The sequence below is a fragment of the Bos javanicus genome, chromosome 3 (assembly GCF_032452875.1).
Source record: "Bos javanicus breed banteng chromosome 3, ARS-OSU_banteng_1.0, whole genome shotgun sequence".
NCBI classification, from domain to species: domain Eukaryota; kingdom Metazoa; phylum Chordata; class Mammalia; order Artiodactyla; family Bovidae; genus Bos; species Bos javanicus.
The window spans coordinates 34,825,610-34,842,645 of record NC_083870.1 but is presented as its reverse complement, the minus strand read 5'-3'; the positions used below and the strand labels follow the sequence as shown (position 1 = coordinate 34,842,645).

Sequence of the window (17,036 nt, the reverse complement as noted above, 5' to 3'; positions counted from 1 at the left end):
CACCTCCATCCTGGGATCTCTAGACATCAAGTAGGGAGCTGCTTGAAGGATCTTGCAATACAGACAAGCAATCCTGTTATTCTAAATCATCTTTCTTCTTTCTTCAATAGTTGAAAGTTGGCTGCAACTGAATAATAGAACAAAGTCTGAGCTTCAAAATCATGCTGCGTCTGGGTCCCTTTGACTGTAAGAAATCAGCTTTGAAGACTACATGAGGAGCCTCTGATGTGATCTAAGCTTGTCATTTTTTGTTGTCTTTTAAAAGCATTCAAAAATACTTAGACTCTGTTTTAATTTTCAAACTTTCTCTATTCCTAGCTCAAGATTTCTATTTACCCAAAGCAAATAGGAGATATCTCGGAATAGTATATCCCAGGCCACGCCTGGGATAGGTCAGGTAGTCATGGATTTTGTATCCAATGTATGGTGTTTCTAGATTAAAATATTTTCAAAGGTGATGTGATACAAGGCTCCCACTGCTGTGACTGCATTGGATTATGCTCTGGTAGTCCTTATCCACTAACTCTATCTCAGAAACGTGGAGTGCTCATGAATGCAGTGTCTGTGGCTGTAACCACACACCATCCCGCATGGTGTCTGGCTTCATCTTGCTATTGTCAAATGGCAGAAGGAGAACACTGCAAAGGAGCGGCAGACCAACCCAGTCCTCCCCTGAGAGCCGATGTATTATTCATAGTCAGCCTTAGTGGTGTGGGCCTTCCATGAGTGTATGTGAATTTGATGACCAGCTGCTACAAGTTATGTATCCTGAAACTATTTTAAAAGAACAAAAAAAAATCCTTTGAAACTGAGCAAACCAGTATCTGCAGAAGCTTCCCGTTGGTGTTTACCAGTAGCCTTTGCTTGTTTTTCTTGCCCATTATGGGTGACCGCTGTCTTTTTATCTAATTTTCCCATTGACATAGCCATGTAACCATCATAGACTGTTGTTGATTTGTAAACAATGGACCTTTGCTGTGCTTTCAGAATATTTAGAAAACTCTTGCCAGTTGATTTTCTAAAGATAATTCGCATGACAAATTTTAAAACATACTTGATTTAAAGAAGTATAATATTTTTTAAAATATCTCATGCTTTCCCTAGACTTTCTAGCTGTAGTTTGGCAACTTCTACCTAGAGATAAAGAAGGGCCAGAATATTTTAAGAAAATTCTTTATCATTTGTTTAAAGACGTAGCCTTTTTTTCCCCACCTTCCACCTACTTTCTAAAGGAAGAAAATTCACTTGAAATTATAAATGTTTTGAAGAATAAAATGTCAAATACATTATGTACTGATGCTTGATCTATGATGCTTTGATAATCTAAATTATCAAAATAATTTCTGAAAGTTATGATTTTGATGAAAAGTATAACCTTACATTTAAAAAAAATCTAAAGTATGAATACCAAAATCTCTATGTGGTAGGATTACAGGTAAATTTTATTTTCTTAATAGAGCAGGTCCTTCAATCCTTCTCTAGGGGATCTTCCCAACTGAACCCAGGTCTTCCTCATTGCAGACAGATTCTTTACCATCTGAGCCACCAGGGAAGCCCTTCATTTATTAAACAGATATTTATTGAAAGTACCTAGTAGGTGCAACGAACTATTCTAGGTCCTGGACTGAAAAGGAAATGTAAAAACTGGTTGGATACGTAGATTTTGGTCCCTGACTGAGCTTGTAGCTAGACTCTGTTACTTATTAGCTGTGCAGCTTTGGACAAGTTGCTTAACTTCTCTGTTCCTGTTTGTCCTCTGTAAAAAGGTGACATTAATAGCACAAGTAGGGTTGTGAGGATTGTGGGAGTTTTTTTTTTTTTTTAAATCATCACTTACATAGTACTTATGTGCCTTACACTGCTCTAAGCACTTTACAAATATTAATTCATTAATTGCATGCAAAAGATTTAGACTATTTTGTGTTATAAATGGTGATAAGTACTCTGAAAGATAGGAAAAGAATGTAAGAAAGGAAAACTTTCCTGAGATAAGACAGGCAGGGAAGAACTCTCTGAGAACATACTTTTCAAAATGGAGCCTTGAAGGATGCAAAAGCAGCCATGCAGAGAGCTGGGGCAGAGTGTTCTGGGCACAGGGGAAATGTACCCAAAGACTAGAAGGTGAAAAAAACTCTGTGTGTTGGAGAAGCTGAAAGGACCTAGAGTGGGTGATGAAAGTGAAGATGAAAGAAATGGATGTTTTCAAGACACAAGACATATTTGGGAGGAAAAATCAACAGAACCCAGCACCATGCTTATGAAGGTAGTTGAAGGTGAAGGAGGAATTCATCATGACTCCTTGGTTATGCTTTCTTATATTTCCACATATTTTATAATAAAGATCATTTGAATCAATAAGGAAATGACCCCAAAGAGCAAAGGATATGAATTCACAGAAAATGAAATATACCTGGCATTGAAAATGAGGAAAACATGATTATCTAAACAGATAAAAAGTGATCACCCTGACTGGAGCCTGTTGTTCTGTGGTTTAAACATACTTGTAGTCACAGAACATTTCTGAGTACTTAGGATAGGTGTCAGAGAAGGCAATGGCACCCCACTCCAGAACTCTTGCCTGGAAAATCCCATGGACGGAGGAGCCTGGTGGGCTGCAGTCCATGGGATTGCGAAAAGTCGGACATGACTGAGCGACTTCACTTTCACTTTCCACTTTCATGCATTGGAGAAGGAAATGGCAACCCACTCCAGTGTTCTTGCCTGGAGAATCCCAGGGACAGGGGAGCCTGGTGGGCTGCCATCTCTGGGGTCGCACAGAGTCAGACTCGACTGAAGCGACTTAGCAGCAGCAGCAGCAGCAGCAGCAGGATAAGTGTCTATACCTCACACAGACACTTCTGGGGACAGCAGGATTTGAGTTTGAATCTTAGATCTGCCACTCTCTATACTCACAATTTTGGACAATTGACTTCTCTGAATCTTATTTTCCCATTTTGTAAAATGGTGATGACAACTCTACCTCAAAGGATTAATGTAAGAACAAAATAAGATAATGTGTTTGCTTTGTCCAGTGTCTGTCATGTAGTATGTCCCCCAAAAGGTAGCCATTACTATGGAACAAAGTCCTTAGCTGTACAAATCCTCCTCCACCCTCACACCCATCCTGATGAACCAGTTATATACCTGGAAATCCATCCAGATAGCAAGGCTCTCTAACTCACTGTAGTACGTTGGGGCTGGATTGTGCTTAGTTTAGCTTTCAAGCATGCACAGGGTTCAGAACACTGTGTGGCACGTAATGTCTGATAAAGGCTAGCTGAAAAATATTGTTTATTGTTACATAAATATCTCTTTCAGTACTTCAAAATTTTAGCTTTTTAAACCGATCTGTATTGCGTTATCTAAGAGATAAGAATTTGACATTTAAATCTGTTAAAAACTAAACCCTTGTAGAAAAATAATAGCACTATTTCCCTTACCTTTTTCTTATACTGATTAAAAGCACAAAGCTTTTATTTTCAAAAAATATTTATTTTTGGCTGTGCTGCATGAGGGCTTTTTCTGGTTGCCAGGAGCGGGGGCTACTCTCCAGGTGGAGTGCATGGCTTCTCATTACAGTGGCTGCTCTCGTTGTGGAGCACAGGCTTTAGAACCCTGGTGCGGAGGTTGTGGCTCACGGGCTCAGTTTTACCAAGGCTTGTGGGATCTTCCTGCACCAGGAATAGAACCCTTGTCCCATGCATTGGCAGGCAGATTCTTAACCACGGAACACCAGGGAAGCTCACAAAGCTCTTTAAATAGTTCTCAATTAGACTTCCCCCAAGTAAAGTAAATATTGCCTAATCCAATGCTAAAATGCCAGCCTGTATTGGGCAGTTTTAGTTGCTATATTAAAATACTGGAAGTGACACCATATACAAAGTAAATAATGCTCAACATTTAGCTTTTTATGATAAGCTTGTGTAGGCTTGAAAAGTGAAAAATGTTAATTAATTAAGACTCACAACACTCAGGTGACGTATCTTGTCACCCTCTCAAGCAACATCATTATCTCAGAAATGGAACTTTAGTATAGCGCTGAACAATTTAGGACAGGAAATAATTACCTACTCAAAAGATATCAGAACTTTGCATCTAAATAATACTTTTTAATCAAGAGTATCTAGCCACATTACAAACTCTAAGAGACTTCATAAACACTCTTGGAGATTTAACAGGTATCTTCCTTTACCCTCATGGAATAGGTTGAAGGAGAAGAAGCAGTTTAGCCAAAATTCACAGCACATCATTAGCAAGAAAATTGAGTTTCTTCAATCAAGTTCGGTGGGAAGTAAAGAAAAAGACTATTTATTGAGGGTGTACTGTGTGCTGGGCCCTTTCTGTATGTTGCTGTTCAGTTGCTAAGTCATGTCTCTCTGAGACCCTATGGATGCAGCACGCCAGCCTCCCCCATCATTCACTGTCTTCCGGGGTTTTCTCAAATTCATGTCCACTGAGTTGGTGATGCTACTTAGCCATACCCTCTGCAGGTCCCTTCTTTTGCCTTCAATCTTTTCCAGCTTCAGGGTCTTTTACAATGAGTCAGCTCTTCACGTCAGGTGGCTGAAGTACTGGAACTTCAGCTTTAGCATCAGTCCCTCCAATGAATATTCAGGGTTGATTGCCTTCAGGACTGACTATTTTGATCTCCTTGCAGTCCAAGGGACTTTCAAGAGTCTTCTCCAGCACCATAACTTGAAAGCATCAATTCTTCAGTGCTTAGCCTTCTTTATGGTACAACTCTCACATCCATACATGACTGCTGGGAAAACCAGAGCTTTGACTAGACAGATCTTTGTTGGCAAAGTGATGTCTCTGCTTTTTAATATGCTATCTAGGTTGGTCATAGCTTTCCTTCCAAGAAGCAAGCGTCTTTTAATTTCATGGCTGCAGTCACCATCCGCAGTGATTTTGGAGCCCCCCAAAATAAAATCTGTCACTGCTTCCACTTTTTCCCCTCTATTTGCATGAAGTAATGGGACTAGATGCCATGATCTTAGTTTTTTTAATGTTGAGTTTTAAGCCAGCTTTATCGTTCTCCTCTTTCACTTTTATCAAGAGGCTCTTTAATTCCTCTTCACTTGTATCTGAGGTTATTGATATATCTCCTGGCAATCTTGATTCTAGCTTGTGATTCATCCAGCCAAGAATTTCCCATGGTATACTCTGCATGTAAGTTAAATAAGCAGGGTGACAATATACAGCCTTGTCGTACTTCTTTCCCAATTTTGAACCAGTTAGTTGTTCTACATCCGGTTCTAAATGCTGCTTCTTGACCCACATACAAGTTTGTCACAAGACAGATAAGGTGGTCTGGTATTCCCATTTCTTGAAGAATTTTCCACAATTTGTTGTGATCCACACAAAGGCTTTAGTTTAGTAAATAAAGCAGAAGTAGATATTTTTCTGGAATTCTCTTGCTTTTTCTATGATCCAACGGATGTTGGCAGTTGATCTCTGGTTCCTCTGCCCCAACTCAACTTAAACATCTGGAAGTTCTCAGTTCACGTGTTGTTGAAGCCTAGCTTGAAGGATTTTGAGCATAACCTTACTAGCATGTGAAATATCATTTGTGTATATCATCTCATCAATTCTTTCTATGCCCCCCAAAGATGAATACTGCATCTCCCCTCCTTTAGGATGCGGAAATAAGCTCAGAGGAGCAGCTGTGATATGTCAGTCTGATTCCAAATCCAACCTGCTTCCACTCCTATTAGACCACGTGTCACAAAATGGAAGAGAAAAGAGAAGTGGTCAGATTCAGCATTAAAAAAAATTTTTTTAACATGAATTAACCATAGGCGTATATAGTCCCCTCCCTCTTGAACCCTACGTCCCACCCTTTCCCCCACCCTCTAGGTTGTTACAGAGAGACTGGGGGTTTTTTAAAATAGGATTGGTATTTGTATCAGTTTCCTATTGCTGCTATAACAAATTTTCACAAATGCAGTGGTTTAAAGCAACAAAAATTTCTTATCTTTTGATTCTAGAGGACAGAAGTCCAAGAATAGGTTTCTCTGGGCTAAAATCAAGGTCAGCAGGCTGTATTCCTTCTACAGGCTCTAGGGGGGAATCCATTCCATTGCCTTTCCCGGCTTCTTAAGGCTATCTACATTCCTTGGCCTGTGACCCCTTCCTCCATCTTCAAAGCCAACATCAAACATCATCTTCAAACAACATCTTCAACAACATCAAACAACATCTTCAGTCTCTTTTTGACTCTGTTCCTCCTGCCTCCCTCTTCCCTTACAAGGACCCCCGTGATTACAAAAGGACCCCACTCAGATAACCCAAGATAGTCTTCTCACCTCAAAAGCCCTATCTTAATCACATTTATAAAATCCCTTTTGACATGTAAAGTAGTATTTTCAAGGTTCTAGGCACAAGAATGTGGACATATTTTGGTTCCATTATTTTGTTTATTATAGCACTCTTATATTTGGGAGAATTCTTAGAAAACTAGGGTCTATGCATCATCATCTCTTCCTCAAGCAGTATCTCATAGTTCCAGGGGGGATTATTATCCCCAGAGCACCTCCTAATGTGAAGCAGATTTGTTATCCCATGGAGCAAATTTGTGGAGATACAGTAAGTACTGTAGGGGGGCATAGCTCAAAGTGGAAAGTGTTTTAAAAAAATAAAAAATGATAACTATTGATACATGAAATCACATGGATGAATCTCAAAATAATTATGCTATTTGAAAGAAGCAGGGCTTCACAAGTGACATTAGTAGTAAAGAATCCCTCTGCCAATGCAGGAGATGTAAAAGACTCAGGTTCAATCCCTGGGCTGGGAAGATCCCCTAGAGGAGGGCATGGCAACCCATTCCAGTATTCTTGCCTGGAGAATCCCTGTGGACAGAGGAGCCTGGTAGGCTACAGTCCATGGGGTTGCAAAGAGTCTGACATGACTGAGCATCTGAGCACCAGCACCAAACCAAAATTTAAAAAAAGAGTACATATTTATATAAAACTCTACAGAGAGCAGACTAATCTGTGGTGACAGAAAGCATATCAGTGGTTGCCTGGGTTTGAGATGGAGGTTGGGGGAGGGATTTCCAAGGAGCATGAGGAAATTTTTATGGATGAATATGATGACTGTATTGATAGTTTCGTAAATGTATAGGTATGTCATATAAACATGAAATTAACAAACTGTGCACTCAAAGTGTGTGCTGTTTATTGTCAGCTATACCTCAATAAAGCTGTTTAAAAAATTCATGAAAAGAAACTTTAAAATCTACCAAGGCACACAGGAACTTCATAAATGAGGTTATAGAGTCAGAGAGAAACTGTGTCACACTGACATGACCTTATCTATATAGCTCTTTAGAAAGTTTTTTTAAAAAGTTTAATGAGTGAATGAATGAATGAACAGATTTTCTGGAAGCTGTATTTTATTTTTTATTTTTTATTATTTTTTGGTCACGATGTGTGGCATGTGGAATCTTATGTCCCCAACTGGGGATTGAACCTGTATTCCCCGAATTGGAAGTGTGGAGTCTGGCAGGGAAGTCCCTAGAAAACGTAAACATCTCATTCAGATGTCATTTCAGGATGATTGAAAATTTGTAAGTATACCACATTTAGGAATTTATTTTGCATGTTCTCTCAGCTCCTAATCATGACATGTGAGGCCCTTAGTGAACGGTGGCTGCCCCTCTCTCCAACCGGTCTTCCTGCCACACCTCAACTTGAAATTCATGCTTCAACAATGCCAAGCTCTTTACAGCTGCCAAGCTCACTGGGTATATTATGTCTCCATAAAATGTGCTGCTGCCTCCTCAACCTGTAAAATGTTCATCCTCCCTGGCCTCATGGGCCAGGAGAGGTCATCACTTCCTCCTCTGTCTCCTCTGTCCCTTGTGTAAGCTTTCTCTGTCACTACCCTATCTGTACTCCCAACCTTGATATATAACAGACTCCACAGTTACTACATGAAATTAAAATGCCCCCAGGAGACTTCCCCTGTGATTCAGTGGCTAAGATTCCATACTTGCAATGCAGGGGGCCTGGATTCCGTCCTTGGTCAGGGAACTAAGGGTTCTGCATGCCACAACTAAAGATCCCACATGCTGCAACTAAGACCTGGCAGAGCCAAATAAATAAATAACTTTTTAAAAAAACACTCCCAATATGTCATAGAGACAAACATCAGCACCATTAGAATGTCTGTAGAAAGGACATCTAGCAGAAGAGGAGTTTGAATGTTGAGAGAGGAAAGGATAAAGAAGTCATAAAGTTGATGGCAATGATTCTTGCAGCCCAAATTAGAGAAAAATTTTCTCAGTGAGAGGCAGAACCACTCAGGAGGTTTCAGAAATGTGTGGGGTATTTTGGGTCATCATAGTGCCTGGGCTAGGGGGGAAGAAGTTGCTGCTGGCATTTATTATCTGGAAAAGTGAAGTCGCTCAGTCGTGTCCGACTCTTTGCAACCCCATGGACTGTAGCCTACCAGGCTCCTCCGTCCATGGAATTTTCCAGGCAAGAGTACTGGAGTGGGTTGTCATTTCCTTCTCCAGGGGATCTTTCCCAACCCAGGGATCAAAACCGGGTCTCCCACAGTACTGGCAGACGCTTTACCGTCTGAGCCACCAGGGAAGCCCTTATTACCTGGAGACCAGTCTGAAAGAAAGGGACAGAGCAGTCTTGTACCTAGATCAGTCACATCCAGTACCGATAGGGCCTTCGTTAAGAAACACTACTCCAAAGGTAAAAAAGTGTTTTATTGAAGACTGAAAATACTCCTCTTCCTTAGTGCTTCGGGTCAGAGTGAAATGATTCAGTGAAGGACAGGATCCTCTCCCCCAGCTTCAAGCACTCACTTTCCTTGGCCCCGGTCTGCCTCGAAGACTGCTGAGCTCCACTCTGCCCTCGTACCCCCTGCACGTCATTTCTTCTGCTCCTCCAACAGCCCCGCCTCCTTTCCACCTTGGGGACTTCCCTTCGTGCTGTTCACTCTACTTAAAAAGTGTCGGTCCCACCTTCCCTCTTTCGAATCTTTATTCAGTACTGGAGCATAGTTGATTAACAATGTATGTTACTTTCAGGTATACAGCAAAGAGACTCAGTTATACATATACATTCAAATTCTTTCCCCATTTAGATTATTACAGAATATTGATCAGTGTTCCCTGTGCTATTCAGTAGGTTTTTCTACCTGCATATTTCTTACTGGTCTCTTAGCATTCCTCTTCCTCCAGAACCTTCCCTCATGTCCTGTAGTAGTTCTGGTTCACGTGATATGAGCCTTCAGAGCACTCTGTGTGAAACCATTTGGGTGGTGTTTCGGTGGCTCCCAAGAGCTCTGGTACCGTAGTCCTTTAGTTCTCAGTGTGGATAAAATTCAGTGATCAATAGGAAGTGATCTATTAGAATTGGATGCTTGTGAGGCTTAAAAGCAGTCTTTTTCACAATCCAAGGAAAAGTAGGGAGGGGGAGAAAAACTCTTTCTTGAGTAGACATCATGCTTCCATTATCAGCTCCTCCTCCAGGTTGAGCAGGAGAGTTTTCTTGTCTCTTCATGGTCCAGCTAGGTCCACAAATTGTTTTTTATGTGTTCAGAGGGCATGTCCTAGGGATCATTAACTTAGCGAGCTCACTGGGCGGGATGTGCCTCTCATGCCACCATCTTTTCATTGTTTGGGGGCATGTCTTGTGCCTCTGCTGCCTTGTTTTGTTGCTTAGCAAGCCTGCTTGGTTGTGTGTGCCTCTCTTGAGTAATCATTAACTTACAGGGTCTCCCATAATTTTTCTACTTACAGTCCCCTAGTGGGATTAACTATGTAATCACCTACTTTATCTCTTTACTCTCTCCCTCTTGTATCTCTTTAATGACATTTATCACAATTATGAAATATTGGTGGAAGAAAGGAGGGGAGTGAGGAGGAGGAGGGGAAGGAAGGAGAAAGACCCATTTGGCTGTTTGATAAGAGGGGAAAGAGCACACATGTTAAAAACAAAAAACAAAAAAACTCAGCTCACTCCTCGTTGAGGACCTTGACTAACTTTTCTAAATGATCGGAACCTTGGTTTTCTCATTCACAATATGAGGATAAAGGGTATTTGTGGGGATTAAATGAGGTAAGTATAGAGAATGGCTTGCTCAGAGTCCAACACATGGGGAGGTGCTCAATGACTGTCCAGTCTTCTTTCCCCTTCTTCCTCTTCCCTAGTGGAAGGACATATATATATTGAAATTTAATTGAGAAAGTTGGACTTAAAAGTTAGCCTTTATACCTTGCATGACAGCGTGGAGATATCTCTAAGCCACCTAAACAGTTCGAGGGACTCTGAGAACTCATGAATGTCTTAAAGCCTGATGTTCAGTGTTACAGCCTAACAGCAGACCTGGAGGCTGCCAGTTGGCAAAGCAATCAGTCAAGTGCTCTTACTTCACATGGTGCCATGTGTGAAAGAAGCTGCACAATGAAACTACTGGGCAGCTGGTGGGCAGTTGTAATTGGCTGTGAATAGAAGCAATGAAGGGAATTTACAGACACCAATGTGGAGTCATCTCACTTGCTAGTAAAGTAATATTCAAAATTCTCCAAGCCAGGCTTCAGCAATACGTGAACCGTGAACTTCCTGATGTTCAAGCTGGTTTTAGAAAAGGCAGAGGAACCAGAGATCAAATTGCCAACATCCGCTGGATCATCGAAAAAGCAAGAGAGTTCCAGAAAAACATCTATTTCTGCTTTATTGACTATGCCAAAGCCTTTGACTGTGTGGATCCCAATAAACTGTGGAAAATTCTGAAAGAGATGGGAATGCCAGACCACCTGACCTGCCTCTTGAGAAACCTATATGCAGGTCAGGAAGCAACAGTTAGAACTGGACATGGAACAACAGACTGGTTCCAAATAGGAAAAGGAGTCTGTCAAGGCTGTATATTGTCACCCTGCTTATTTAACTTCTATGCAGAGTACATCATGAGAAATGCTGGACTGGAAGAAGCACAAGCTGGAATCAAGATTGCTGGGAGAAAATCAATAACCTCAGATATGCAGATGACACCACCCTTATGGCAGAAAGTGAAGAGGAACTAAAAAGCCTCTTGATGAAAGAGAAAGTGGAGAGTGAAAACGTTGGCTTAAAGCTCAACATTCAGAAAACTAAGATCATGGCATCCAGTCCCATCACTTCTTGGGAAATAGATGGGGAAACAGTGGAAACAGTGTCAGACTTTATTTTTCGGGCTCCAAAATCACTGCAGATGGTGACTGCAGCCATGAAATTAAAAGACGCTTACTCCTTGGAAGGAAAGTTATGACCAACCTAGATAGCATATTCTAAAGCAGAGACATTACTTTGCCAACAAAGGTTCATCTAGTCAAGGCTATGGTTTTTCCTGTGGTCACGTATGGATGTGAGAGTTGGACTGTGAAGAAGGCTGAGTGCTGAAGAATTGATACTTTTGAACTGTGTTGTTGGAGAAGACTCTTGAGAGTCCCTTGGACTGCAAGGAGATCCAGCCAGTCCATTCTGAAGGAGATCAGCCCTGGGATTTCTTTGGAGGGAATGATGCTAAAGCTGAAACTCCAGTACTTTGGCACCTCATGTGTAGAGTTGGCTCATTGGAAAAGACTCTGATGCTGGGAGGGATTGGGGGCAGGAGGAGAAGGGGACGACAGAGGATGAGATGGCTGGATGGCATCACTGACTTGATGGACGTGAGTCTGAGTGAACTCCGGGAGTTGGTGATGGACAGGGAGGCCTGGTGTGCTGCGATTCATGGGGTTGCAAAGAGTCGAACACGACTGAGCGACTGAACTGAACTGAACTGAACTGAATGTGGAGTTGTTGCTCAATATTCTTAAATTCAATATTCTTAAAAGATGTGCTCTTTTCTGCACAACCCCCCAGCAAGCTAGCTGGCAAGTATCTGTAGGATGACTACACCCAACTTCTTGGGAGGAATTTGAGCTAACTGGGAAGTAGGGCATCTCTAAAAGTTAACTGAGTCCTTTGTGACTCTGAGTTCCAGGTCCTACTGAAGTCCTACTCAACAAAATGAAATGACTGTTTGGAAAGTGTCAGTGACACCTGTCTGAGGTGGGGTCTAGTTATTATTAAAGGTAGAAGGAATTCTAAGTGAATACAATTTAGATTTGCATGATTCCCTTCTCAAAGGGAACCTCTGGGCACATTTGCAATCCCATAATTAAAACTGATAATAGCATTATAAAACATGGGTATTATCTTCAGAGGAGAACTTCTGAGTACTCACACTATCCCAGAGACAAATAAACTCTTAGAAGTCAGACAATAGGGGAGTCATAAGAGTCTCGCTTCCTTTTTAAGCAATCCACCCTCCTAAGTGACCTTTGGGAATAATAGGGTAGTAAGTAAGTTTCATTGTGCAACTTCTTTCACTCATGACGCCATGTGAAGTAAGAGCACCTGACTGTTTTACTAACAGGCAGACTCCGGAACTGCTATTATGCTACGATACTAACCATCTAATGCAACTTTAGAGAACCCCAGGAATTAACTCTGTAAAAGACCACAGTTGTTTCCTGATTAAAGCCCTGAACCACTTCTCTTTCTCAGACAGACTTCTTACACTTACCTTCTTTCTTCCACAAGCCCTAAAGGTTGCCAAACTCACCTGTCTTTACCAATCCTGTCCTGATTTAAGAGAAAGTTTGGCATCCTGCGGCTCCCTCAGTCCAGAAATGGTTGGTCATCCCAGCTTAGGATGCATTTCCTCACCCACACCAGACTTCTAAACTCTGTGATCCCCTCACTTCTAAGCTATTAATCCCATTTCATATCTAAGTAATTTTTATACAAAGCCACCAGAAGGAAATGACAGAGATGTGCCCTTATGGAGGGGATATACAAATCCATAGTAATTTTTCTTCATTTTTAAACTTAAAAATATTCCTGTTTCTCTTTAATAAAAAATGTGAAAGTAGCAAAAACTGTAGAGTCAGAATGCTTCAAATTCTTTCTTCGAGTGTTAGTAGCTCAGTTGTGTCAGACTCTTCGCAACTCCATGGACTGCAGTCCTCCAAGCACCTCTCTCCATGGGATTTCCCAGGCAAGAATACTGGAGTGGGTTGCCATTTCATTCTCCAAGGGATCTTCCTGACCCAGGAATCGAATCCAGGTCTCCTGCATTGCAGGCAGATTCTTTACTGTCTGAGCCACATATTTTATATAGTTGGGGTCATAATATACAAACAGTTTTGCAACATGCTTTTTTTCACTTAACACCAAGAATATTTCCCTGTTATTAAAAACTTTGAAATAAATACCTTTTTTAAAAAGTTATATCCACTCTATAGCTATACTATAATTAATCATTTCCCTAATGACAGACATTTATGTTGTATCCAGTTTTTCAATGTTTTAAAATAACCTAACGGTAAACATTCTTGCTTGTATTTTAAATTATTTCCTCTTGAAATAATTCTTAGGTGAGAAAGTATTAGGACAGAGTATAAATATGTTAATGCTCTTAATATATATACTAAATTAGTTTCAAAAGGCATATATTCTCATCAACAACCTGGGAGTGATATGTTGATATATACTCTGCAACACTAAATAGTAACAATTAAAAAATCTTTGTCAAAAAAGTAGTTTCAGTGTTGTTTTAATTTGAAGTACTTTGATAACTGGTGTGGTTGCACATTTTTCATATGCTTATTGGCCATTTTTATTTCTTTATTTGTGCATTATTTCAGTAGTTTGCTCATTTATCTATTATTCACAATATGACCAGTTATTTTATTACAAGAGTAACCAAAAAATAATGAGCATATTATAAAATGTTAGAACATATTAATATTTATAGTTTTATTACATGCTCTTTTTAAAATTTTAATTAATTTATTTATTCTTGTCAGCACCAGATCTTCTTTGCTTTGCAGAGGCGCAGGCTTCTCGTTTCACTGGCTTCTTTTTGTTATAGAGCACAGGCTGCAGGTACGTGGGCTTCAATGGTTGCAATGCATGGGCTTAGTCGTTGTGACTTGCAGACCTTGGAGCTCGCAGGCTCCAGTACTTGTGAGTATGGCCTTAGTTGCTCCATGGCATGTGGAATCTTCCAGGACCAGGAATGGAACCTGTGTCCCCTACATTGGCAGGGGGACTCTTTACCACTACACCACCGAGAAGTCCATAACATGCTCTTTAAAGAATTCAATCTAATACCTTGAGAATATCTTTCTATGCCAACCAGCCATAATTTTTAATGGCTACATGATATTCCATTATATGGATTAATAACTATTTTCACCAATCCTCTGGACATGTAAGTTGTGTCTAATGTTTCCATATTAAAAATGATTGGTGAATGTAATGAACATCTGGTTCATTTATTTTGGGCACTTGTCCAGTCATTTATGTAAAACCATAAAAATGGAATTATTTGGTCAAGATGTACAGAGGTTTTTTATATGTATTACAGAATCTCCCTCAGCAATGGTAATACCAGTTTCTAGCCCCAACAGCAGCACATGAAAGGAGTAATTTCACATACTCTCACCAACAGTATTATCATCCTTTAAAATCTGCAATATAATAGGCAAAAAAGATGTCCCATTGTTTTAATTTACATTTATTGAAACACTAGTGAAGCTGAAGTTCATTTGTGGGCTCATTGTGGTTTTTTGAATTTCCATTGTAAAGTGTTGTTCCCTGTCCTTTGCCTTTTTATCAGGTTGTTGCCTTTCTTTTTCCTGTTGGGTTGTTTCATTCATTGTAAGAGCTCTTTAAATACTAAGTATTTAGTACTGACCCTTTGGCAGTCACATATGTCTCCATTTACCATTTTCCTTTTGACTTCACAAGAGGCAGTATAGGGAGAGACGACACTGGCTCTGCTATTTACCAGCTGTGGTGGGTGCTATACAGAGGCCCTATTCAGAGGCCCTTTACTAAATAAACATCTCCCAGCTGCTGTGAGACTGGCTCCTAAGGATTACAGCTGCTCTCCTCTCTGTGGAGTTTGCACTAGAGGGAGCTGCCATACCTGGGGAAGTTACATTTCGGCCCATACGATAGAGGGAACAAAAAGTCAGCACCCTTCTCTAAAGTGAGGTTTATGCTCTAGACTCTAGAGCCCTCCATCTATGAATCAAACCAAGGCTAAGATTTCCTTGGAGTTATTCTTGCTCAGCTCTTTTCTGTTCCCTATCCCTTTCACTGCTCTTTATAGGTTCCTCCTGTAGAGGTCTCAATAAATCCTATGGCTCTAAATCCCTGTCTCAGGATCTGCTTCTAGGGAAGCCAACCTTACATTCTGTAAAAGGGGTTAATATTAGTACCTACTTCATAGGGTTGCTGTGAAAATAAGTCCTACCTAAAACAATAATAATAGCAAAAAGTATATAGTATTTATATGCACTAGGTATTGTCCTAAGCAATTTACACGTATTAATTCATTTAGTCCTTATATCAGTCAAGGTACAGGTATAATCCTTAAGCATGTAAAGTGCTTAGAACTGTGCCTGGTGCATATTTAGCATCAATTAATCTTACAATGGCACCCCACTCCAGTACTCTTGCCTGGAAAATCCCATGGGTGGAGGAGCCTGGTGGGCTACAGTCCACAAGGTCGCTAAGAGTCGGACACGACTGGGCGACTTCACTTTCATTCTTCACTCTCATGCATTGGAGAAGGAAATGGCAACCCACTCCAGTGTTCTTGCCTGGAGAATCCCAGGCACGGGAAGCCTAGTGGGCTGCCGTCTATGGGGTTGTACAGAGTCGGACACGACTGAAGTGACTTAGCATAGCACAGCAATCTTAGCTATTATGATTGATTGATTAACTCTCCATTTCAGATCAAAGATTAAGCCTGTTAATAGGCTGTTTCCTCCTGCATTTTGAGGTCTCTTTCCCATGGCCCTTTTCTTAGGCATTCCTTTAGAAAGCTCCTTCCCCTTAATTTTTTCTGTTTTATTCCAAAAGGTAGAGCTGCCATGCTTACATTCTTGCTGAGGAACCTCCACACCCATCGTTCTTTCTTTCTTTCAGTAAAGGGAGCGCTGTTATTATTCTTTGATAGATTTGTTGGAAGCAACAGGTGTTATCTACCTAGTTATTCAAATTTGTGTTGATTCAATGGTGTCATTTATAACTTAGAGAAAAGTCTAGCTATCCAACTTCAGCTTAAAAAAAAAAAAAAAGCTAAGCTTGATCTATCCCAAAAACCCAGCAGGTTTAAGGTTATACACACTCATTGCTCTCTTCCTTCTGCAAGGCACTGGAAAAAGTCAAGGAAGCCTGTGTTTCAGGGGGTCATCTAGAAATGTGCAGTAAGAGCACCACTGCTGATTTCCTAGTATCCAGCATAGTGTTTGCCACACAATAGGCACTTCAACCTATATGTTATTGAATAGATGATTGATTGAGTTTACAAGGTGAGAAAGAAAAATGACATCAACTAATAGTTGTTTATATGTATTTATTAATATTTACCACTTAATATAGTCAGCGTTTCCTTCCTGCATCCTTAACTATCCATCTAAGACCATTTTCCTTCTTGACAGAGAACCCATACAGCTTCAGTCAGTGAGGCTCTGTAATGGCAAAGTCAGTTTTTGTTTACCTGAAAAGGCATTTAATCCTCATTTTTGAAAGATACTTCCACTGGTTAAATAATTTGAGACTGACAGTCATTTTCTCTGACCATAGTGTCAAAGATATTCTTCTGGTTTACTTTTTTTGCAGTTGCAAATTCACATGTCTGCCTCATTTTGTTCCATTGGCGGTAATTGGTCATTTCTCTCTTGATGGTTTTAAGCTTACTTCTTTGTTTTCAATGCTCTGCATTTTCATTATCTCATGTGTAGGTGTAAATTTTTTTTTTTAATCCTGCTTGAAAGTATTATCTGCTTCTTTTCTCATCATAGAATTTCAATCAGACATATATTAGATCTTCTTACTCTATCCTTTGTGATTCTTTTATATGAAAAAACTAGTTCAGTTCTATGTTCCAATTTGCCGATTCTCTTCAGCATGTCTAATCTGCTGTTAAACCTGTCAAATTCTAATTATTATGGATTTAAAAAAATTTTT

The 17,036-nt window shown here is 40.3% G+C and overlaps 2 protein-coding genes across 2 annotated transcripts in view; one reads left to right on the top strand and one right to left on the bottom strand.

Annotated features, from left to right (window-relative positions):
• The window catches only part of AKNAD1 (AKNA domain containing 1), a 52,649-nt gene extending 52,147 nt beyond the window's left edge, over positions 1-502 (bottom strand). The window contains exon 1 of the mRNA XM_061410974.1: positions 4-502. The gene's annotated coding sequence lies outside the window, so the exon portion shown is untranslated. The remainder of the gene's footprint in view (positions 1-3) is intronic.
• GPSM2 (G protein signaling modulator 2) overlaps positions 1-17,036 on the top strand; it is an 86,745-nt gene that overhangs the window by 8,157 nt on the left and 61,552 nt on the right. The gene's annotated exons all lie outside the window — the stretch shown is intronic.